Source organism: Monodelphis domestica, chromosome 5, assembly GCF_027887165.1.
Source record: "Monodelphis domestica isolate mMonDom1 chromosome 5, mMonDom1.pri, whole genome shotgun sequence".
In the NCBI taxonomy this organism is placed as follows: domain Eukaryota; kingdom Metazoa; phylum Chordata; class Mammalia; order Didelphimorphia; family Didelphidae; genus Monodelphis; species Monodelphis domestica.
This window is the reverse complement of record NC_077231.1, coordinates 302,834,343-302,858,905: the sequence shown is the minus strand read 5'-3', so window position 1 is coordinate 302,858,905 and position 24,563 is coordinate 302,834,343. Positions and strand designations below refer to the sequence as shown.

Sequence of the window (24,563 nt, the reverse complement as noted above, 5' to 3'; positions counted from 1 at the left end):
ACCATATCATCTGCCTCTTTCATCAGGACCTTTTAATGAACTCCCTGTAAGTGTTGCCTCAGATAAATAAGCTTCCCGAAAAGGGTCATCTCTCTTTAATGGCATTCTCCCAGCCAAGCAAGGATCCCATCATCTATTTCTGATCTACTTGGGCTTAGAGAAACCACTTGCACAAGAAATAGTGAAAGAAACCCACCTTAATAAGCAAGTCCCTCATTTTATAACAAAACGATATTCACACCACCTCTGAGTTTGCTGCCATGTTTCTTTGCATTCCTCCTGAAATCGATTGAGCTACTATCTTGGAAGAAATGCTTTTCAAATGAAAAAATTAATATGTACCCAGGGGAATCCAGTCGCAGCTCTCAAAGCCATGCAGGTATTATCTCCCCACATTTCCTTCTCCCCAACACTGGTAAGGATGATAATTGATGTGCATGAACTAATTAAAATCAATTCAAAACATTCTTTTTTTTTTCATATTGTAACATATGTGTTCTGTCAAAATGGACAAAAACAGATGTATCGTTGGAGGCCGGTGCAGGGAAGAACAAAATCCATGTCTACAAATTTGATTAGCTGATGTATATTGTTGCAAAGTGTCTCTGTTTATAAAATGTAAGGACAGAAACATCTGTAAGTGGCTATTGAAATAAACAGATATGATTAAAATAAACAGTCACTACATTGTTTATATTCTCCAAAAGTTCTAAGCCGCACCTTAGACCAATAACCTATTCTGAGTGTCGTTATTTATTTTTTTTGTTTCTCTCCCAAAGACCATGTAAATATTTTGGGAGGGCTGACTTATATCTTGCTCAATTAAAAAGGGATAGCCATTTGCCCAAATGAGATGGCCCAGGGACAGGGACAGCACAGCCGTGCCACAATGTGTTTGGATTTGGGTGGCAGGCACTCCTCTGGAGAGAGAGGAGGAATTTCACCTCATAAAGGTGCCCACTGGCTGTCTCACATTCACAGTGGAAGAAAGTTTAATTCAACAAACAATTATGAAGCATAGAGAAGACTACGTCTGGCAGGAACTGGAGAAGACCCAAATCAAAGTGGACATAATTCCTCCCCTAATTGGCATAGCAACTCATTGCAGAAAGAACAGGATACATGTTTAAAATAAGCATGAATAAAGAATGATCGTCTTAGAGATATGGGATCAGAGAGGGAGACCTCAAAGACCTCACCTACTCTAATTCCCTCATTTGACAGATGAGGAAACTGAGGCTCAGGAAAGCTAAGGAAGATGACGGGTAGGATCTCTATGACACTTTAAAGTTTGCAAATCATACTTAAGGATATCACTGAGGGTAAAAAGGCTGTTTGAAGTCACACATCTAAATATAAATCAATCAATAGATAACTATGTCTTAAATGCTTACTCTATACTGTGCTGAGTGTTGGGAACACAAAGCCAGAAAAGAAATGGTCCCTGCCCCCAAGGAGCTTACACTCTACTAGGTGAGGCAGCATATTCACTTGCAGGTAGAATATCTAAGATGCATATGAAGCAGGTGGGAGGTATCCTTGGCTGGCAAGATGGCGACAGCAACTGGTGGGTTGAAGAAAGATCTCCTGTAGAGCGATGGACGAGGTGATGCACGAGATGGGGAGAACCCGAAGAGGAGTTTGAATCCAGATCCTCCGACTCTAGAGCCAGGGTTAATTTAATAATCACACTGCCTCTTAGAGAGGCAGAGGATCTGGATCCATAGGAGCGTAGGATTGCAGGTTCAACACTAGAAGAATAAGTTAATAAATAAACAATAATAGAGAACCCTGGGTTCACAAAGAAAGGTATAAACAGCCCTTGCCCTCATGGAGCTCACAATCAAATAGGAAAAGAACATGCAAACAACTTCTCTTCACATTATGAATTTCTCCATCATGTTTTCAATCTACTGCTGGTCAGAATAAGATATTAAATGGTGATTTGGGGGGAATTTTGTGGAAGACACAGAAGACACTCAAAGGTAAGCAGAAGACACAGAAAAAGTTTAGAAACTCAGAAATGAATACTTAATCCAAAATTTACCCCCCAAAAATGTAAATAGCTCATAAAAGAAAAAGAAAAAAATCACACTCCTTCTCTAGTACAAAGGGAGACCCCTCAAAAATTTACATGGATTTCCCAGATTGCAGAGATGCCATCACCTTAGCTAACCACCACAATATGGAAAGGATACCTGAATAAATAAGCTGTAGATAAAATAAACCAAAGACAATCAATAGGGGGAAGGTACTAGAATTAAAGGGCATGAAGAAAAGGCTCACTGTAGAAAATGGGATTGAGGGGAGAATTTTAGGAAGTTAGGGAAGTCAAGAGCTAACTATTTGAGATGGAAGAATATTCCAGGCATGGGAGACAGTCAGTACAAAATGTCAGAGTTGGAGAGCAGCTAAGTGACTCAGTGGTCTAAGCCAAATCTAGAGATGGGAGGTCTTGGGTTCAAAAATGGCTTCAGACAGTGCCTAGTTGTGTGACCTTGGGCAAGCCATTTAACCCCCATTGCCTAGCCATTACTGCTCTTCTGCCTTAAAACCAATATACAGTATTGATTCTAAGATGGAAGGTAAGGGTTTAGAAAAAAAGAATATTTTTGGAGTTAAGAGATGAAGTATCTTATAATAGCAAATAGGCCAGTGACTTTCATCAGAGGCTATCCAGTCTTAGCCCTTTATTTTATAGATGAGGAAACTGAAGCCCAGAGAGATTATAGGTCACTTCAGGCCACAAAGTGGTAGAATTTGAATTTAGGTCCTCTGATTCCAAACTGTTGATTTTTCCTTTGTTGACCCTGCCTGTTTGAATCCTGGCTCTGCCATTTTGTAGCTCTCTAACATCAGACATATTACATACTCTCTCTAAGCTGAAATTTCCTATTCAGTAATATAGAGGGATTTTGATGGGATAATCAATTGATAAGAAATTTTGGGGACTTTTACTTCATATCAGGCACCTTTGAGAGGTCCTAGAAATACAAACAAATAGTTCCTTCCCTCAGGAAGCTTATATTTATCAGCTTAGGCAACAAGTACACATAAAAGACTATACAAAATAAGGTTCCTTACAGCACTGTTCATACAATAATCTAAGGACCAATTAATTATTAGACCAGACCCCTAGATCTTGGGTCACAGATACTATAGCATAAAGTGTCAATTAATTGGCAAAGGTCACTTTTTATATAATGAAAGCATAAAAGAAATGGAAGTAAGGGTGAAGGGATAAAAGAGAAAATAAAAGGAAGGATAAATGAAAGCTTGGGAAGATTTGCATTTGTTAATTTATATTTTTGCCTTTTTAAAAATGATTTTTCCCAACCAAATTTTAGCTCTCCCCCAAAAAGCTATAAATTAAGTTGTCACCCATGTTTCAAAACACTATCATGGACCTAGTCACAGTAGATTCATTACCATTGTTTTATTTTATAGTCAATCTTGAGCTATCAATGAAAAACCTAATATGTGAAGACCTTAATATATATCCAGACCTAAACAAATACAAAAAAGGAGACTTCTCCTGACTTTAAAAATGACTAAATTCAGTTGGAGAGAGAAAAAAAAAACAAGTTCACAAATCAGTAAATACAAGAGATGAACATAATATATGCACAGGGATTTGGGGGATGAGGATGGTTACCACTGAAGTTATCAAGAATGAATCTCTAGGGGCAGCTGGGTAGCTCAGTGGATTGAGAACCAGGCCTAGAGACGGGAGGTCCTAGGTTCAAATCTGGCCTCAGCCACTTCCTAGCTGTGTGACCCTGGGCAAGTCACTTGACGCCCATTGCCTAGCCCTTACCACTCTTCTGCCTTGGAGCCAGTACAAAGTATTGACTCCAAGACAGAAGGTAAGGGTTTAAAAAAAGAAAAGAATGAATCTCTTATAAAAAAGGAAAGGACCTGTTTGTACAAAAATATTTATAGCTGTCCTTTTGGTGGTGGCAATGAATTGGACATTGAGGGGATGTCCATGCATTGGGGAATGGCTGAACAAACTGTGGTATATGAGGGTGATGGAATACTTCTTTGCTGTAAAAAGTGAAGAACATGTTAATTTTTAAAAGAGCTCGAAAGACCTCCATGAACTGATGCAGAGTGAAACAAGCAGAACCGGGAGAACATTGTACACAGGAACAGCAATATTGGATGATTGTCTGTAAAAACTTGACTACTCTGAGCAATGCAGTGATCTGGGACAATCCTGATAGGTTTATGATGAGGAATGCTCTCCATCTCCAGAGAAAAAATACACAGCAGTGTATTTATAGTTTTATTCTGGGGTTTGGGTTCTCTATGCCTTTGCTCTTACAATGACCAATATAGAACTGTGTTTTGCCTGACAATAAAAAATGGAAAAAAGAATAAAGTAAAACAACAACTCTAACTCAGGCTTTATTAGAAACATGCTAGAGTGACTAGACAATATAGGAAACAAACACAGAGAGGAGGAAAGAGATACAGCCATTAACAAGGGGAAAAAAAGCCAGGGAATTATGAACTTTTATTGTTTTTGACTAGATGGAAAAACAAAACTGATTGTTGAGAATTAGAATAGGATCCTTCCTACTACTCAGTAACTGATATAATCCATAAAACTAGAACACACATTGCTCTAGGACACAGCTAGAAAGTTAGGTGTTTCAGCCTGTTAGAAAGGATAGTTAACTTTCTAATATGATTCTCTTTTCTCTACTCCTCCCCAACACTGTATCCTGTTCCTATTAGAAGGCAGTCTCGTGCAATAGAGACAATATTTTATTTGAAGTCAGAGAACCTAGGTTCAAATTCTGACTCAATCAGTCAGTAAATATTTATTAAACACTTTGTGCCAAGCATCAGTGATACAAAAAAAGAAGCAAAAAACAGTCCCTGCCCTTAAGGAATTTATAATCTAATGGGGGTGGGGGTGGACAACAAGCAAATAAAGTATATTCAGGATAAATAGGAAATAATGAAGAGGGGAAAGGCAATAGAATTAAGAGAGTTAGGAAAGGTTTCCCATCCTCCCCATGTGTTCCTGGGAAAGGTTGAATCTTTCAGGTCTTAGTTTCTCTATCAAATGGGAAGGAGAAAAGAAAGTTGGAGTAAAGAACTTCTAAGAAGCCTTCTATTTTCCAAGTCTATGACTTTATTATTCATTGCCCTTACTGCATGCCTTCAATGAATTTCTGTTATGAAAACAATACCAAAATTTTCAAAAGAACTGTCTTGCTACTTCCTCCACTGATGAAGAATATGAGTCTGCCTTACCCTAGTAAACAGTAGCTGAAAAAAATGAATTACTATGATCTGGAATTTGAAGTGTCTCAGGCAGCTGGGGAGCTTTTAGAAACTAGCATTTCCTGATAAATTGTCAGAAATGAGAACCGTCTCAAAATGTTTCTGCATCAAAATCAATGTTTTTTCAGCTGCTTGTGATAAAATAACAACAGTACTTCCATTTAAGTATGCAGACATAATTAGGTTTTAGGATCTTTGAAATAAAAACCAGAAATACATTAGAAAATACTCACTGTCCAGGTTTCTTTCAATATACCTCTAATTTAAATGGGTTGATGCCCTGCAGATTGCCATATTTAATGCCTTTTCAGTTTAGTAGGATTTAGGGTTTATTTGTTTATTTATTTGTTTATTCATCCATCTATTTATTCATTTATTAATTCATTAATGAATGAATGGATTAATTAATTAATTAACTAATTAATCAATTCATTTATTTATTCATCTATTCATTTATTTATTTTAGGGGTGAAGAATCTGAGGGTCAGGATGGTTATTTTGCCTTGTCCAGTGTCAAATATCTATTAAGTACCTGAGGTAGAATTTAGATCTTGATTTTCTTGACTTCTCCTTTAGTACTGAGGTGTCATAGTTTGCTCTCTGTGAGTCTTTGAGAGGCAAGGTTTACATTCAAATCATCATCCGAATTAGGACACTAAATCATAGGTGGTGGAGCTGTGGATGGATCCAACCACTCTGGATGGCAATTTGGAATTATGCCCAAAGGATTATAAAACTATGCATATCCTTTGATTCAGTGAACTCCAAAGAGATAAAAAAAATGGAGGAAAGGATCTATTTTTACAAAAATATTTATTTATAGCTGCTCCTTTTGTGGTGGCAAAGAATTGGAAACTAAGGGGGGTATTTCTCAATTCTGGAATAGCTGACCACATTTTGGCATGTGATGATGGAATATTATTATGTTTGTAAGAAAAAATGAAGAGGATGATTTCAGAAAGATCTGGAACAACCTACATGAACTGATGCAGAGTGAAATAAACAGGACCTGGGAAACACTGTACTATACAGCAATACTGCAGAATGATCAACTGTGAAAGATTTTGCTACTCGCAGTAATACAATGGTTCAGGGGAATTCTGAAGGACGTATGACAAAAAAAAAGCTATCCATCTTCAGAGAAAGAACTATAGGAGTCAGGATGCAGATGAAAAATATTGTGATATTTCACACTTTAGTTTATTTGGGTTCTTATTTTGGTATTTTGGTTTTATATGATTATTCTCTTACAACAAAGAAAAAATGGAAATATGTTTTGCATAGTAATAAAAATATAACTCAGATCAAATTGTTTACCATCACTGGAAAGGGGGAAGGAAGGGAGGGAGAGAGACAATCCAGAAAACATAACTTCAGAAAACTTATGTGGAAAATTGTTATTACATGTAATTGGTAAAATAAAATATCTTTAAAAATCAGATCAGAGGAGCAACTGAATCATGGATATATATTTTTAAATGTATTTGTGCCCAACATGACAATCCTGGCCATTTCTTTGAGATAACACTGGTCAATATATTATGTTTTGTTTTGTTTTTCATCTGCTAGTACTTACCTGCCAGTGATGTTTCTCTATACTCGGTCCAGGCTATTTCTCAGACAAACAAGTATGGTCTGTTACCACACATGTACTCAAAGCCATTCTAGCTTGGAAGCAGCTAAGTGAATACAGGTATGAACACAAGAATCAGGTATACCTGGGTTGATATCCTGCATCAGATCCTTACTAGCTATGTGTGTGAGAGACATTGGATAAGTCATTTAACTTTTCTCAGCCTCAGCTTCTTCATGTGTGAAATGGAATCTACTTCATAGTGTTGATGTGATCATCACAAGAGAGGAACTCCCTTAAGCATTTTGCAAGCCTAAAAGTGAGATACAAATACCAGCCATTGTTATTAAATGTACATTCTGCAAGGTAGCATCTCCAAGAACCCAGGATGGCTCATCCGCTAGGATGGGACACTGGGAGAAGATTTTGGTTCAAGGATATCAAAAAGATTCCCTGAGTGCTGTACTTGCTCTAGACCTCAAGATTTCCTGTATTAAGTAACACACTCAGGGTGAGAAGGCAATAGGTAGGTTGCAATTTGTACTAGTGGAGAGACTATGTACATCCATAAGAATAGAGACTCATTGACATATCATGTCTATGTTCATGGCCAACATTCTCAAATCTCATTCCACACCACATTAAAGGAAGGACACATTGGTAGGATGCTAGCAGATCTGGTCAATGATGATTAATTGTATTTTTCTAGTATTTTAAAGTATGTAAAATGCTTTATGTGCTTTATTTCATTTGAGCTTTCCAACAACCTAGTTTTATAGGTCTTTCTCTCCTCAATTAGAGGAGGAATCTGTAGTTCAAAAAGGTCACGTAGTCAAAAAATATACAAAGTAAGATTTCAAGCATTCATTCTACCTCCTGACTCAAAATTCCCTTTGGATCTTTGGCGCCTTGTATAAAATAGGTATTTAATAATATGATTGTTGAGGGGGCAATGAGGTGGCTCAGTGGATTGAGAGCCAGGCCAGGAGATGAGAGGTCCTGGGTTCAAATTTGACCCCAGATATTTCCTAGCCCTGTGACCTTCAGCAAATCATTTAACCCCAATTACTTAGCCCTTAATGCTCTTCTGCCTTGGGATTGATTCTAAGATAGAAGGTAAGGGCTTTTAAAATAAAATAAAATGCTCATTGAATTTATTGGACTGTGAGTCTAGGCAGATTTTGATTGAAGGTATGCTATAGCCTCTACTTAATTGAGCAACAAGGAGTCATTAAGCATCATCAATCTGTACTAGGTCTCAAGGATGCAAATACCAATCCTTACTCTGTAGGAGTCTGTAGGATTACATTATAATCACACGGGTTCCATTAGTCAGCCACCAAACTCCAAAAGAATGACTTCGTGACAGTTTTAGCACAAGGATCTCTTTGTCATCTTGACCAGAACAGCTAAAAGATTCAAAGGATGAGAGTTCCATTGTAGGTCAGAAGAGGATGAAACATCAAAAATGCCCAGAGAATGATTCAAGGCTGAGAACTCTGACTCCACCATCAGTGATACCAAAAGGGATGTGGTAGGGCTATTCTGAGCCAATGTTTCTCCCACACCTATCTGCGTTCTTTCTTCCTGAAATACAGACAGGCTCTCCCTAAAGGGAGGCAAAGGGGCTCCAAGATCTGATTAACCACTAAACTTCTCTGAACCAGCTTTCTGGTCACCTAAGGGCACAAAATGACAGCTAAGTGGTACAGTAGAGTGCCTGACCCAGACTCAGGAAAACTTACTTTCCTGAGTTCAAATCTGTCTTCTTACACCAACTGCATATCCCTGGGCAAGTCACTAAAATCTTCTTGCCTCAGTTTCCCAATCCGTAAAATAAGTTGGAGAAGGAAAAAGCAAACCACTCCAGTATCTTTGCCAAGAAAACCCAAATGGGTCATGAAGAGTGGGACAAGACTATATAATGTCTGACCAACAAAGTCCCAGACATATGTAGTTAGGGCCCCTCTGACTCAGTGTATTTGAAAGACTACAATGACCATTTCCTTTACCATATCCTCACTGATGACCAGATGAGTTTCTGAAGGGAACAAGGGGAGTGAAACCATGCCAAGAAGTTAATTTTTACACACCATTTCTGTATTAGAGCAAAGCTCTTTTGCTAACTGAATCACTTGGGAGTGCCTCATTTCATGCCAACACTGAACCTGAACTAAGACATTACTGGCTTTAGGGTCACTTTCAACAACAGGAAAAAGAAAACAGTCACTAATGGGTTAGTGTAAAGAAACACGTCTTCACTAAGCTTTTTTTTTTATTTATTTTTTGCCTTGGGAAAAATTCAAACTCTTACAAAAATTGAATGGGACTCTTCCAACAATCCAGCAACCTGAAATAATATATGAAACTAGAACACCGTTGGCTTCAGGACAAATTCAGGAATTACCGTGATCTGGGAATTGAGGTGTCTCAGACAGCTAGGCTGTTTTAGAAGCTAGCACTGTCTGATAAAACTGTCAGAAATGAGAGCCATGACAAAATATTTTTGTGTCAAAACCAAGGTGTTTTCAACCTTTTAGAAAAGAATAATACTAGTCCCTCTGAGTTAGATTACAGATATAAAATATTCAGGTTCTTTAAAAAATGGAAACATACATATGTGTATAAGTTGATATAAACCACAGAAACTAATAACAAGTGGGTTAAATAGAATTGTATGGATTAAAATACACCTTAGAAATGGCCCCCTTCCTCCACTCTCATTCCTTCTTGGGAATGCCCTCCTTCCTGATCACTGGTAGAATCCCAAGCTCCATTGACCTTCACCCTTATCACGTCCCCAAAGAAATTCTTTCTTTATTCGTCTGCGTTGAAGTGCTTTCTTAACTACGGTATTTTTTTCTGTACTTAAAAAAATGCTTGTCTTTTCCCCAGTTAAATTAAGCCAGTTAAGTCTAAGGACCATTTTCATTTCCATCTTCAAATCCCCAGTTCGCCACACAGTGTTTGGCACATAGAGGGTGATTTATAAATATTTGTTAAATTTATTCTTGAGAATGGAGAGGGATTTTATTATTACCTGAAAGAGAAAACAAACCTCTGGGTGTACACATGAATTTCCCTATTAGAGCATGACCCATTTAGACTGTATATGGGGAACGTTAAGGAAGGTAGAAGCCTGTTAATGTGAATATGGAGGAAGAACACTTTTTAGCCCAATTGCATTTATCTCTTTATAGCTGGAAGAGACCACAGAGACCACATACTCTAATCCTTCCATTTTACAAATGAACAAATCAGGTTCAAGGCTATACCCAGAATTAGTGACAGAGCCAGGCCCTCTGCCCCCAAACCTTGCCCTCTTTCCACTGTAATGTGGGGAAGGGATCATGGATGAGAGCAAGTGTCTCTTCCTTAGTTAGCACTTGCATTTCAAAGGAAAGAAGTTCTTCTAGGTGATCTGAACCAATATGAGGTGAAATATAGCACTAAGGAAGCTCTCCAGTTAACCTTCATTAGCCTCTCCCATTGATGTCTGGCTTAGTGGCACTGTCTCATTCCCAGAATTCAAAGGTTGGCACTAGTGTTGGGAGGACTACTTTGCATTTTTATGTCCTGCAGAGTACCAGGAATGGGTATTTGCATTTATTATCCAGCAAATATGGACAAAGAGAGGAGAGTGGTCTGGACTGCACTTAGGAGTCTGAATAAAGTCCTTAGTGACCCCAAATTCTCCTTAAAAAAGACTATTAAAGAGCCCCCCACCAGTATTCTTCCTGAGATGCATGGCAATGAATCATAGAATAATGCAGCCTCTGAAGAATTAAAGTTGAGGGTCACCCAAAGGGCAAAGGAGCAACCCACAGTGTGTATGGACAGACTGTAATGCATTACTAATGAAGAATTTCACTGAAGGAGTGTCATAGAGTACATCATCACAGAGATATATGACTGGAGGGAAAAAAGAAGAGACTACAGAGAGTAAGAGAACATGTAGTGTGACGAAGAGATCCCTGCTGGAAAACCCATCAGCGTCCATGGAAAGGGAAGACCTCTAGGAGAAAGAGCACCCCTATAATGAATAAACTCCCAAAAATATTTCTGGGAACAATGAATGAGAGCTACACAGGAAAGAGAGGAACAAATGCATTGCAATCTGTGACATTGAAAGGAGCATCCACAGATCCCAAATTGGAAAAGCAAAGTGGACTACAATTTTAAATTTGAAAACCTTTCCCTTCTGTCTTAGAACCAATACTATGTACTGGGTGTAAGGCAGAAGAATGGTAAGAGCTAGGCAAAGAGGGTTAAGTGACTTACCCAGGGTCACCCAACTAGGAAGTATTTAGGACCAAATTTGAACCCAGGACCTTCCATCGCTAGGTCTGGCTCTCAATCCATTGAGCCATCAAGCTGCCACCACACAAAGAAGCCTATTAAATGGCATGATAAAATCTTTATAGGAAAAGTGGGAATTTCAAGTAGAATAAAACCCATTGCATATCATGGTTAAAAAGGTTTCACTCTTTGGAAAGTTAGGAGAGAAAACTTTGTCACTGACTATACACACACACACACACACACACACACACACAGAGATACAGGCATAAAATAGGTAGATAGATGCATGGATAGATAGATAGTGGTTGGATGAATGGATGGATAGATAGGTAGAAATTACATAGATATAAAGGTAGATAGATATAAAGATAGAGAGAGAGAGAGATGGATGGATGGATGGATGGATGGATGGATGGATGGATAAATGGATGGATGGATAAATGGATGGATGGATGGATGGATATGTCATCAGGTAATATGAACACATTCTCTGTCATGAGGAAAATGGGGGATTAGTATTGAAGGAAATGACATGAATAGAAAATGTAAAAACAATCATACACCCACACAGAGCTACTCTATATAGCACTGGACTCAATGAAGGTTGTCTTCTGTTGTAATCAAGGAACAGATTCTAGCTTAGGAACATGATGAATTAATGAGATGAACTTGGCAAATGGCTCCTAAGTCACATTCACTCAGAACAAGGAGAGGAGAAAGGTAGGGGAAAAGGAAGGAGCTGAATAATAGACAGGACCATTGTCCAGAGATTGATACCTTCAAGGGACCTCAGAGGTTACCTCCTCCAACCTGTTCATTTTACAGATTTGGAAACTGAGGCCCAGAGAGACCAAACAACTTGTACCATGTCTCATAGATATTAAGTGGCTTAAGTGGACCTGAATTCAGGTCCAATGACCACCAATTTGGCAGGAAAATTCAGCATTCTTTCCCCTGGACCATTTCATCTCTCCACAAAATTACTATTAGACATCAGAGAATGGACAAAGAATCATTGTTTCTATTTATGCTTTCCTATTTAGAACTTTGATTTCATCTCTCCTGGGCTTTGTGAAACTGAAGGACCTTGCCATGAGACAACACTAACCTGATAGTTTCTAAGGAATTCTAGAAGATGACGGGCTAAATTAGTCCTTTGGTTTTATAGACTCAATACTACATATGGAAGTGCCGCCTCCATAGCCAACTTCTGCCCATAACGCCTACTAGTGAGGCATTAATAACAAACCCCTAAAGCACTGTGCCCCAGCTCGCTCCATCATAATATAATTTATAGGGGAGTTTGCTACTGTTCATTGGTGAAAGGTGTTTCCACACTGAAGGTGCCCTCCATAGATGAGACTGCAACTCTGCACCACAAAAGCCGGAACTTCCCTTCCCCAACCTGATTTTGCAATGAGGAAAACCTGGAGCAGGTGGAGGGAGGGAAGGAGATTTTCATGGGTGTATATGTATACAAGAAACAAACATGGCGTACATAGTGAACAGAATGTGTACGTGTTAGAAGGGTTCAAATCCCAACTCTGACACATATCGGCCGTGAGACCTGGCCAAGTCACTGCTCTAGGAAGCTCCATAAGACTAAATATCAGAGACAGCCAACCTGAATGAGCAGAAGTTCCTCTCAAAGAGCTGCATTCACTGGTAACTAGTATTTTTATGTGCATTGGGGCTCACCAAATATTATTTATATATAAAACCTCATTTAATCCTTACAACAACCCAGAGGAGTAGCTACAATTATTTTCCTTATTTGAAAAAGGAGGAAATTGAGCCAAATAGTGGTTAAGTGACTTGCCCAGGGCCACATGGCTAGTAATTGGCTGAAACGGGATTGGAACTCCAGTTTTCTTGAATCCAAGTCCAATGCCCTGTCCATTGTACTCTATAGCTGTCCTTGTTTATATAAATATAGACAAATCCATACATATCCATGCACATTTGTTTAGAAAGAAATATCACTATTTTTATGCAGAAATTGTTGTTAATTTTTTTTTATAAGCCCTTGAGTGTTTATAAGGAATAGGCATAGGATTTCTGGATATTAGCTTGGAGATCTGGCAAAAGAGCCCATGTTGTCTGACTCCTTGTTTTGTGCTTTCGCCCCATATCTGGCTAGAGCAACAAAAAAGAGCAATTCCAACACAGAAGAACTGTTTCCAGTCCCAGGGACAGTGAAAACTAAGTAGATTAAAAGGTGGGAAACATGGATATTAATGGAATAAATGGTAGTGAAACCTTGCTAAGAATTTGTTATAAAGCTTCTTGCACAGTTTGTCCTTCTCTGTTTAAATATTTAGGACCCATGTACAAGTTCATCGTTTTCCACTGCTCCCCTAAATAAATTTCCCTCATTAATGGTTTCTTTTGGGCAATGTATCCCCTGGGAACCTGTGTAAAGAGCTTTACTGTAGATCTCGAAATGACCAAAAGCCTGAAATGAAAGGGGGGTAAAATAAAATAGAATATTAGAATGAACCAAACAAAATAAAAGCAAAAGAATTATCCTCTGGGGTCTGAGACCCCTCAGGTCAATGCACAGTCACAGATTTTTTATCACTGAAAAACAGGGATCCATCAGGACAGCAAGGTCCAAGGTTGGGGGACCAGAAGGCAAAAATAACTGAAAGAATAACTTATTAGGCCAGATGTCCTTGCTTGCAGGATATTCTAAAGAAACATCCCAGAAAGTGAAACTTCATTCCTGTGTCCTGGAGTTGATGTGGAAGGGGATAAGGGGAGAACATCCTGAACACAGAAAGGAAGAAGGGAAGGAATCTCCACTCAGCTCAAGCAATAAGGAGCCAGGCACAGTCATTCTTGGAAGTAAGTAGATAGGTGGAGACCAGGTATTTGGACTGTCTTCTAAGAATGACTGACACTGAGCACATTCACTAATCAGATCTGTCCTTTTTTCATCTTGGCCAAATTACTAACTGGGGAAAAGTTTGAAGCATATTTAAATAAAAATAGCCATGGAGATAGTCTGTTTTGTTAGATATCTTAAAACTTAAAACAAAGACTTATACATTTCCTTTCCCCCCCCTCACACCCTTCCCTTCCATCTTAGAATCAATACTGGGTATTCCAAGGCAGAAGAGTGGTAAGAGTTTAGCAATGGGGGTGAAGTGACTTGAATAGGGTCACACAGCTAAGAAGTGTCTGAGGCAAGATTTGAACCCAGGACCTCCTGTTTCCAGGTTTGGTTCTCCATCTACTTAGTCATCCAGCTGTCCCCTTTAATTTTCAAACAGATCCTGACTGACCACAGAAATGACTGGAAGGAGCTAGCCAGGGAAGTCTCCATTCCAAAGTGCAAATGTTTAGAGTTGACAACACATGAATTCACCAGGAAGCAATGGATGTTCACCAGGATAGAGAGAGGAAAAGCCATGGATTTGGAGTCAGGAGACCTGCTTTGAATTCCAACTTTTACCACCTGGCTGCCTTTGGGCAGAGTGCCATCTGCCTGTAAGCCTCAATTGAGTTTTCTCTTCTTTAAAACTGGGAGGGCTAGGGAAGGAGTAAGGACTCGAGGATTTCCTAATACCCCTTCTGCTTCCAAATTATATAACTAGGACCTTAATGAGATTATATATCTAGAATTGGAAGAGCCTTTGGAGATCATCTAGCCCAGGTGGTTTACATTTCAGACTAATTTATTAGTATTTTACCAGTGAAACTATCATTTATTAATGTGCAAGACTGTACCAGAGACATAAAGACAAAACAAAATCATCCCTCAGGCTTTCAGAAATTTACTGTCTAGTAGGGGATAGGGAGGTTGGATTGGGAGAGAGAACAGGCTACACAATTAAGCACAAAACAAGTTGAAGTCCAATCAGAATGAAGGAGAGATTCACATAACATGTTCTAGAAAAATCTGATAATCTGAAAAGGGGAAAAAATCCACTTAACTGAAGCCAAAGCAGGATTCTCAAGTTTAATGGAAAAAAATAAAAAAAAGAACTTGTTGTAGAAATATATGAGTCAAATATCTGTGCTTTTAAAACTCCAACTAACTAACTAACTAACTATATATATGGTTAAATTGTGTAATTTTAAAAAGACAGCCAAAGATTTGAAATCCACTAAGAAATAGATTTTTAATGAAATGGTTCCTTGTTAACCATGAGAAGGATTGTTTTAAAAACATACTTTCTTATTGTCCTGTTGGGAAATTTGTGACGCTCCAAGTCTTTAAATCAGTTTAACACAACAGAGATTAGAACAATATACTCTCTAGCTCCAGTGGCCACAATGCAATAAAATATAGGGCCGTGGGTGACAATTATCCTTTTCTGTGACACATATTCTGAAAATCCTCCTTTGACATCTCACACACATCATATGGAAAATGATGCCTCCCCCAAGAGCTTTGGGCCTCTTTTCTCTGTTTCCAACATGAAAGACTCCTGGCCCTATGAATGAATGAATACAAGGGAGACATGATTTAAGAGCCGATGGACAACCAGACGTAGCCAGCGGGGAGCGCTCTGAGCGGCACCAGCTTGCCGCCAGTGAGATGGAAACACATTACCCCGGGGACAAAAGAAGTCAATGAAATTAATGGCATTCTTTTGCATGTCGTGTGAGTGGTATATTGCTTAAAAGAAGAATCTATTTCATTATATAATAATCTGAGCATCTCTCGTTTTCTCCCTATAATATATATGTAGATACACACATCTTAGGTATATGCATGCATTGTTGTATATATCTGTATATCGATATACACACAGAGAGATGGAGAGAGATAAAGAGATGCAAAGAGACACAGAGAGACAGAGCTGACCTTCAGTGTTGCTTAGTGGAAGTCAGGGACTATGTGGGTCCAAGTTCTGACTTAGATACTCTGTGTGACCCTGAGTAAGTCATTTAACTTTTTTGTACACCAATCCCCTCCCCTCACCAGACAAGTCTCTGTTGAAAAGAAAGTGATAGTTTGCATGGTAGAAGGAAGTTCCTCACTGGGTACTTGCAAAAATATGAAATTCTCTCATTTTCTCTCTCTCTGTCTCTCTCTGTCTCTATGTCTGTCTGTCTCTGCTTCTCTCTGTCTCTCAATATCTTTCTCACTCTGTCTCTCACTCTTTCTCTCTGTCTCTCTCTCATTCTCTTTCTCACTGTCTCTGTCTTTCTCTCACTCTCTGTCTCTGTCCTTCTGTCTGTCTGTCTGTCTCTTTCTCTTCTCTTTGTCTCTGTCTCTCTGTCTTTCATTCTCTTTCTCATTCTCTCTGTCTCTCTCAATCTCTTTCTCACTGTCTCTCACTTTCTGTCTCTGTCTTTCCCTGCTTCTCTCTATCTCTGTCTCTCTCTGTCTCTCATTCTCTTTCTCACTCTTTGTCTTTCTTTCTTTCACTCTCTGTCTCTGTCTCTCTGCCTCTTTGTCTCTGTCTGTCTCTCCACTTCTCTTTGTCCCTCTCTCTATGTCTCTGTCTCTCTGTCTCCCTCCCTCCCTCTTTCCTTCCCTCAACTGGCTTTGGGTCTCAGGATTCACTGTATATTCTAATAATATTTTTTTTCTAAACAGCATAATAAATATAGTAAAAAATATGACACACGAGTATAGAAATCTCCCTCCAGTAAAGCTTTTTTCTTCTAATGGATTGGGGGTGGGTGACTCTGGATTCTAAGAGAGCTAAATGCCAAGAACTTCTGTATCTGGAAGCAAGTTTGGGTAATTCACACAGACCTGAGTTCAAATTTTGCCTTTGACACTTATCAGATATGTGACCCATGAGAGATCACTTGCTCCCTAGGCCTCAGCTTCCTCTTGTAAAACAGGGGTAAAAACAGCACCAGACTCATAGAGTTGTACTCAGATGGGAAGTGTTCTGTTCCTTAAAGGGCTTATAGAAATGGGAGTTATTAAGAACTCATTAAATCTTGTACCAAGGCATGGAGGGATGGCCAACTGTACAGGAGCAGGGCTGTCACACTTCCTCATCCTAGCAAATTGGGGCACTTAAAAGCCCTGAAGCCTTGAGGTTGGGGCTCTTTCATGGAACTAAGACACAACTCACTCATTCATAGAATTGTTCAAGGTGCCTGCAGAACTACTACAGCTGACCGGGAGGGAGGGGAACGAAGCTCCTCCTTGGGCGAATACTGACCTAGCTGTTGGGTTTTTAAAGGGGAAGAAAAGGTGAGTGAGTAGAAACTTGGGATTTTCCATGACAATCTCTACCTGCTAAGAGCAGAAATCTGGATAAAATGTGCCAAATGTATGCCGAGGGCAATTAAATTTTGAAAATGGATGCCAATACACTCTGGAGTTTTCAACCTGGATATTCACAATGGAAATGCTTCTTTGCCTCTGATTGGGGCCATGATGGAGGATGGAACCAATGGGAAAACAAATCAACAGAAAGACTATTTGTCAGGTTTTCTGCCAAGCCTTACAGGAAGCAGATTAAAAGCAGGGAGCCAGAGTGTCATCCTCTTAGGATAAAGGCCAGGGAAGAGCAGTCACTATTTGGTAGAGGGACCCATGTTCTCTGTAAAATAGAGTGGCTGTCACCCGGGAAAACATCAGAAGAAGGAAACTGAGTCAGAAGAGCTGGCATTGTTAAGCACCAGCTACCATTTTCAGTCAATCTAATTTCTCAGATAATTAAAAAGGGTCACTTGGGGGCAGTGCTGTTCAAGAGCTGGGCCCAAAGGCAAAGAGCAGTTTTTTATTTTTTTTTGTTTTCTTTCTTCCAGGTATTGAGGTTCTACCCAGACCATTGGAATAGCAAGATCTGTTCTCAATCCAGATCCTTAGAACTTGTCAAAGATATCAGGCCATCCCTAGTGCTAATGGGTGACCACATTCTGCATTATGATTTATTTTGGGAATGAACCACAGATAATATTTTAAAACTTAGAGCTGGTCTGTGAACATTCCCGTTGGGTTCAGAATTGGCACTTATCTTAATAACATTATAAAGAAATGTATGGTCTACTGAGCTGGGCTGGCTGATGAGATCTCAGTCTTAGCACAGAGATTTAAGGGGAACCAAAGGAATGGATAATCCTGTGTGTGTGTATGTGCATGCGTATTCTCCAATGAATTCCTTGATATCTCCCTACTAGAATTGGGTTGGCTTTAGGAAACAAACTTCCCTACAGATCACACTTCTTAGGCAGGGGTCCCTGCACCCCAAAGAAGTCTATTCACAAATATGAGAAAATATACAATGATAATTAATAATAATAATAGCTAACATTTATATACCATTTTTAGGTTTGCAAAGACTGTTACAAATATTGCTTTGTTTGGTTCTTAACCACCCTGGGTTATAATTGCTACTGTTATCCCTATTTTCAGAAGAGGAAACTGAGGCAGGGAGAGACTAAGTGCCATGCTCAGGGTGACATAGTCAGTAAGTATCTGAGGCTGGATTTGATTTCAATTTTCCCTGACTCCATATCTAGTGAGCCTCTTAGCTGTCTCTTCATTTTCATCAGCTTCACTCCATTTTAAAAAATATTATTCTGAGAAGGGAAGCTTCCCCAAATTGTTTAAGGGATTTATGACACCGAAGAATGGAGCTCCAGATCATACATCACCAGACATTCACTCCTTGGCCAGAATGATGTGGGGCAACTGGGTGGAGTAGTATTTAGGGAACTAAAGTCAGGAAGAGCTGAGTTCAAATTCAGCCTCAGGCACATGTAAGCTTGTTTGGCTAGGGCATGTCACTTATCCTCTGTTTGTCTAGTTTCCTCATCTATAAAATGGGGCTAATAGCAAATTTGTTGTTAATAGTGGCCTTGTCAGGAGGCCCAAATGAGATAACTATAAAGCACTCAACACAGTGCTTGGCATGTTATATATGCTATATGAATGTTATTTACTATTAATTCAACAGATTAGTCTACCAGTGAACTGCTAGTAGCTAGACAGGAGAACATTTGATATCAGTAATATTTTTTTTTGTAGGAAATAAATGTATGGCACAAATGACAGGCAATCCAGTGAGGGATCCTGGCACCTAAGAAGCAGCAGGAAATGCCCAAGTACCAGGAAGGTCAGAATGAAAGTTGACCAGGATTAAGAAAAAACAAACAAACAAACATTTATTGGGCCATTTTTCCTAGGGCTGAGTAAGTGCCCTTATCTGTATTTTGTGGCTCGCCAACATTCTTGCTTGCCTACAGCCTGGCAAAGTTATCCCTCCATACTAAGGATGAACTAGATCAAATGAACAGGCTGAACTAATGGATTTTTCAACTACTTTTGGTGTTAAAAGTCCTTTGGCCAAGGAGCATAGGGTTGGCTTCCCATCCAATGGAGGCATCCTCTTGAATATGCCCTTGTCAGCTTAAACTAGTGGCATGATACACTCACTCTCATGCCAAACAGGCCCGCCATTTTAACACAGCTGGAAATGTATGAGGTTCTTACTTCCCCTAAGACCAAATATATCTCCTTGTACCTTCTCCCCACCCCAGAGGTCCTCTAGACTTACAAATATATCATCTTCCAAATGACTGCTCTTTAAATATTTAAGGACAGTAATGAAATCCCTGTTAAATCTTCTTTCTGGGTCCTCTCATGCATCTTGATTTATGGATCAAGGTAAACACTGGAATTTATGTATATGGGCCTGAACCAAATTAATTTTAAAAGTCAGCCTGTTTAACTCTAAACCAGTCCTTCCCATTCCCCATCAGAGAGAGAGAGAGAGTGAGAGAGAGAGAGAGAGAGAGAGAGAGAGAGAGAGAGAGAGAGAGAGAAGGAGGGAGGGGGAGAGAGAGAGAGAAAGAGAGAGAGAAGAAGGAGGGAGGAAGGGAGACAGACAGAGAGGGAGGGGAGAGGGAGAGAGGAAGAGAGAGAAAACTTAAATAGCTATTTGATTTCCCCCAGAAAACCAGCAGTAATTTGAATAAATGGGCATCTACCCAAATAATGATTTGGAGGAGAAATTATTTTGGCTAACTGGACACCAGTTTATATTCCTGGTATAGATGACACTTACTAGATTTGTTTATACATGGCTCCCTATGGCTATTTCCATAGACAATATTCCCTTCCTTCAGGCAGTCATTCATTCTTGGCAGCATCCACCCTTTAAAGCAGGGTTGGTGAGTTTTATGAAATGTTTAGAAATCGTGTCCGATCACATTTCTGTATAAAAGTGGGTTGCTATTTAAAGCTCCTGGCAGTAAATCCTTAGTAAAGTCAAGTTTTCCTGTTGGAAACAGCAGTTCTATATGATTTTAAGGATGGTTGTTCTTTTAAAAGTCCCCAAAGAACTGAATCTTTAACCATTTATAGGTAACCTGTCATTGATAAACTTTCTATTTTATATACTTGGGTTCCCCTTAAAATAAATTAACTTAAATACTGAAACCCTATATTAAAAGCTGGCTTCCATCTATTCATTCTTTGTGGAAAGTGAAAAAAAGGGAGCTCAAGATCAGCACCATCGTTACCTATGGAAATCAACCCAGCTAACTCAATGCCTCTATTTTCCCTCAATGCTTCCATTTTCTGTTAGGAGTGTACAGGCAACCCTTGGTTATTCAAAAGTTCTATTATAAAGTCCATTTGTATGTCTTTCGTTTGGCACTTAGACTATCTCACACACACACACACACACACACACACACACACACACACACACACACACACACACAGAAAGAGGCAGAATGGACAGAAAGTCAGCTGTGAAGCCAGGGTTCTACCTCTAAAATATATGAGCTGTTTGACCCCAAGCAAGTCATTTCATTTCTCAGGAGTCTAGGCAATTGTCTAAAAGGCTGGGCACTCTTCTATAGCAATGAAATCTCAGGTGCTCTAAACCCACAATATACTTGTAGTAGAGTCACAGTCTTTTTCTTTTTTTTTTTTTAAACCCTCACCTTCCATCTCGGAGTCAATACTGTGTATTGGCTCCAAGGCAGAAGAGTGGTAAGGGCTAGGCAATGAGGGTAAAGTGACTTGCCCAGGGTCACACAGCTAGGAAGTGTCTGAGGCACTTCCCATCTCTAGGATGGCTCTCCATCTGACTCTCAATCCACTGAGCCACCCAGCTGTCCCGGAGACATAGTCTTCTAATATTAATTAACTCTACAAAACAAGGTTGTTAGGAAAAAATAACACAAGTGGTACTTGGTTTCATAAGAAGGGTATTGAAAAGGGAGATAGATTTCTTTGAACTACTGAAACTTTTAAAAAGATCTTTGTTGAAATCTGAGGTTACAGTGACGAATTGAAGAGCTGGGGGTGAACTGAGTTGAGTCAGCTCATTGGAAACATTTACTAAATAAATTCTAAGTAATTTGGCGAGCAGGTAGCTACCAAGGGTATTAGAAAGGGCTTCATGTAGGAGGTGGACTTTGAGCTGAAAAGAGAAGAAAAGAGGCATGCATTGGGCTAGGACATCTGCGAATTTTTGTTTAGTTATTTTTCAGCCATGTCTGATTCTTCGTAATCCCATTTGGGATTTTCTTGGCAAATATACTGGAATAGTTTGCCATTTGGGGCTTCTACCTGTGAGAAAATGGAATTGCTAAGCACCTAGGGGGAAAAAAGGATTTTGTATATTTTGGAGGAGGGGTGAAACTTGACTGTGGGTCCCCTTTCTTGACTGGAAAGGAAGAGTAATTTCATATCTAAGGAACAGGAGAGATGAAGAGTCTTTGTAACTGGCAGAAATAGGCAACATTTTTAGAATAGTTTGAGATTGTCTGAAAGAAGAGAAGGAGAACAAAAGGGAGAGCTTGACCACTTGGGTCAGCCACTCCTTGACTTATGAAATAATGTCACCCAGAAGTTCACTTGTAAGCCTATAGTTTGAACTTCAAAGACCTTTCCCATAGAAATAGGCAGTATGACATAATGTATAGAGAATTGTGTTTGTAATCTGAAGACCTGAGTTCAAGTTCTACCTCTAATTGAACCCTGGATAATCATGACTTCTCAATGTTCTAATTTGCTAAGATTGTCAATAGCAGCAAAGGTACCAACCCATCTTGGGAGTAGGCTTCTTCTTGGAATCCTCTATCACAGTGAAATTGATAGTCTAGTCCCTACCTTTTGTATAGAGTAATAAAAGCATATGTTGTCTCCTACAAGAGGGGAAGGGGGCGTCAATGACTTTAATTTCTCTTTGTATCTCCTTGAGTAAATTCTATATTGGTTGATGATATGTGATTTGAATCCAAGACTCCAAAACTTGAGAAATCTATGATTTGATCATTGTTGATATTCTCTTCAGGAACCCAGACCACAGTTCCTTTGGGTCCTAGCAGAGAGTCTTTGAGAGTTCCTTGGTTCAGTGAGTTCATTGTGCTTAGGACACCTCAGAAAGAAGCCTCCCTAAACTCATCCAGGTTGGTCTTTGAACAAAACCTACATTGTCTATCTTGGGTCTATCTTTTGAGTCTTTTCACCATTTTATAAAGTATTTGAGGTGAAACTCCCCTGCCATAATCTGATAGAGCTCCTAAATATGTCCACACCACAGAGAATTGAAATGAGAATCTGGGTGAGTTTTTGTCAAAGTAGCTTTGACAACTACAAATAACTGATATTAATCATCAATGAGAAGCATTTATTAAGCTCCTATTATGTTGCTGGATCCCATGCTAAGCTCTGGAGGATACAAAGAAAGACAAAACAAATGTATCAAACCAGAAACATATTTAAGCCTCTTTTCAGTCATTTCCCCAAAATAAATTATGAAAATCTCTCCTAATTCTTAATCATTCAATAGATTAATAAGCAGGAATTAAATATTTACTTTGTGTCAAGCATTATTCTAGGCCCTAGGGATCATAAGATCATAGATTTCAGGCTGGAAGAAATGGAAGAAGGTTATCTGGTCCAATGCCTTCAGTTTTTTAGATGAATAAACTGAGAGTTTAAAAAAAAGGTACGTGAAAGAAAATGGTGTCTTCCTCCCAAGAGTTTACTTACTAATGTTGGAGATAATATGCATTTATTCATTATGCAAAAATGAATATATGCAAAATATGTATTATATGCATATAATGAATATAAGCTATGTATGTGTACACGTGCATGTGTGAGTGTGTTGTAGGAAGGAATGCATTAAGAGTTAGGAAGATCAGGACAAAAAAAGAACACAAATGCACAAACAAAAATTGCCCTGTATAGTCACCATTTCCTGAGATTGAGTCACAAATCTAGCCTAAAGAAATACTACATGAACAAGCATGCTTCTTGTTAACTAAGGGAGGAGTATATGTGTGTCTGTAGGGATGAGGGAATACAATAAAGTCAGTCAGTTGACTTTCTCAAATAGCCACCAAGAAAGGGTTGGGGGAAGAAAAGAGAGAATTTTTTTTTCTTACTTCAAAATTTCCCTATAAAAACAGTGAATAATAACCTAGTAGATTAGCCAATATGACAGGAAAGGAAAACAATAAATGTTGGAGGGGTTGGGGTAAAATTGGGACACTAATGCATTGCTGGTGGAATTGTGAATTAATCCAACCATTCTGGAAGGCAATTTGAAATTAAGCCCAAAGGGCTTTAAAAGGTTACATGTCCTTTGATCTAGACATATCACTACTGGGTTTGTCCTCCAAAGAGAAAATAATGAAACATATTTGTACAAAAGTATTCATAGCAGTGCTCTTTGTGGTGGCAAAAAATTGGAAAATGAGGGGGTGTCCATTGATTGGAGAATGGCTAAACAAATTGTGGTATCTGATGGTGATAGAATACTATTGTGCTCAAAGGAATGATGAACTGCTTGACTGCTATATGAACTGGGAGAACCTCAATGAACTGATGCAGAGTGAAATGAGCAGAAACAGGAGAACGTTGTACACATTGTGTAACAATGTGTAACATTATATAACACATAGTGAAACATTGTGGAACTATTCGATATAATTACCACTAGTAGCAATGCAACAAGCCAGGATATTTCTGAAGGACTTACATAAAAGAATGCTATCCATATTGAGAGAAAAATCTATGGGAATAGAATCACAAAAAATAAACAACAAAACAAAACATATGACATCACATCAATTGCATATAAGGGTATGTGATTTGGAGATTTGGCTTTAAAGGATCACTCAATAGCAAAAATGAATACTATGGAAATAGGTATCAAGTGATAACATTTGCAAAACCCAGTGGAATTGCTTGTTGGCTCTGGGAGGGGGGAGGGAAAGAAAATAAATCATGTAAACATGGAAAAATATTTTTTAAATAAATATATAAATTATTTTTAAAATAGTGAATGAGGTAAAGGGAAGGCCAATGTGAATCCTGCAAGTTCTTACTGGATATTTTAGTGATCTGAACACAAGGAACAAGATTGGATTAAAGAATGAACAAGCAGTTATTCTAAACAGGCAAATACTTTTCTTACTGTCTCCCCAGTTTCTGTCCCCT

General features: G+C 38.9%; 1 protein-coding gene and 1 non-coding gene across 16 annotated transcripts in view; both read right to left on the bottom strand.

Annotated features, from left to right (window-relative positions):
* Nucleotides 1-24,563, bottom strand: part of RBMS3 (RNA binding motif single stranded interacting protein 3) — a 1,500,462-nt gene that overhangs the window by 193,262 nt on the left and 1,282,637 nt on the right. The gene's annotated exons all lie outside the window — the stretch shown is intronic.
* Nucleotides 1,653-1,712, bottom strand: MIR7348 (microRNA mir-7348). Its single transcript, NR_127571.1, has one exon. It is a non-coding gene; the product is annotated as a microRNA mir-7348 (primary transcript).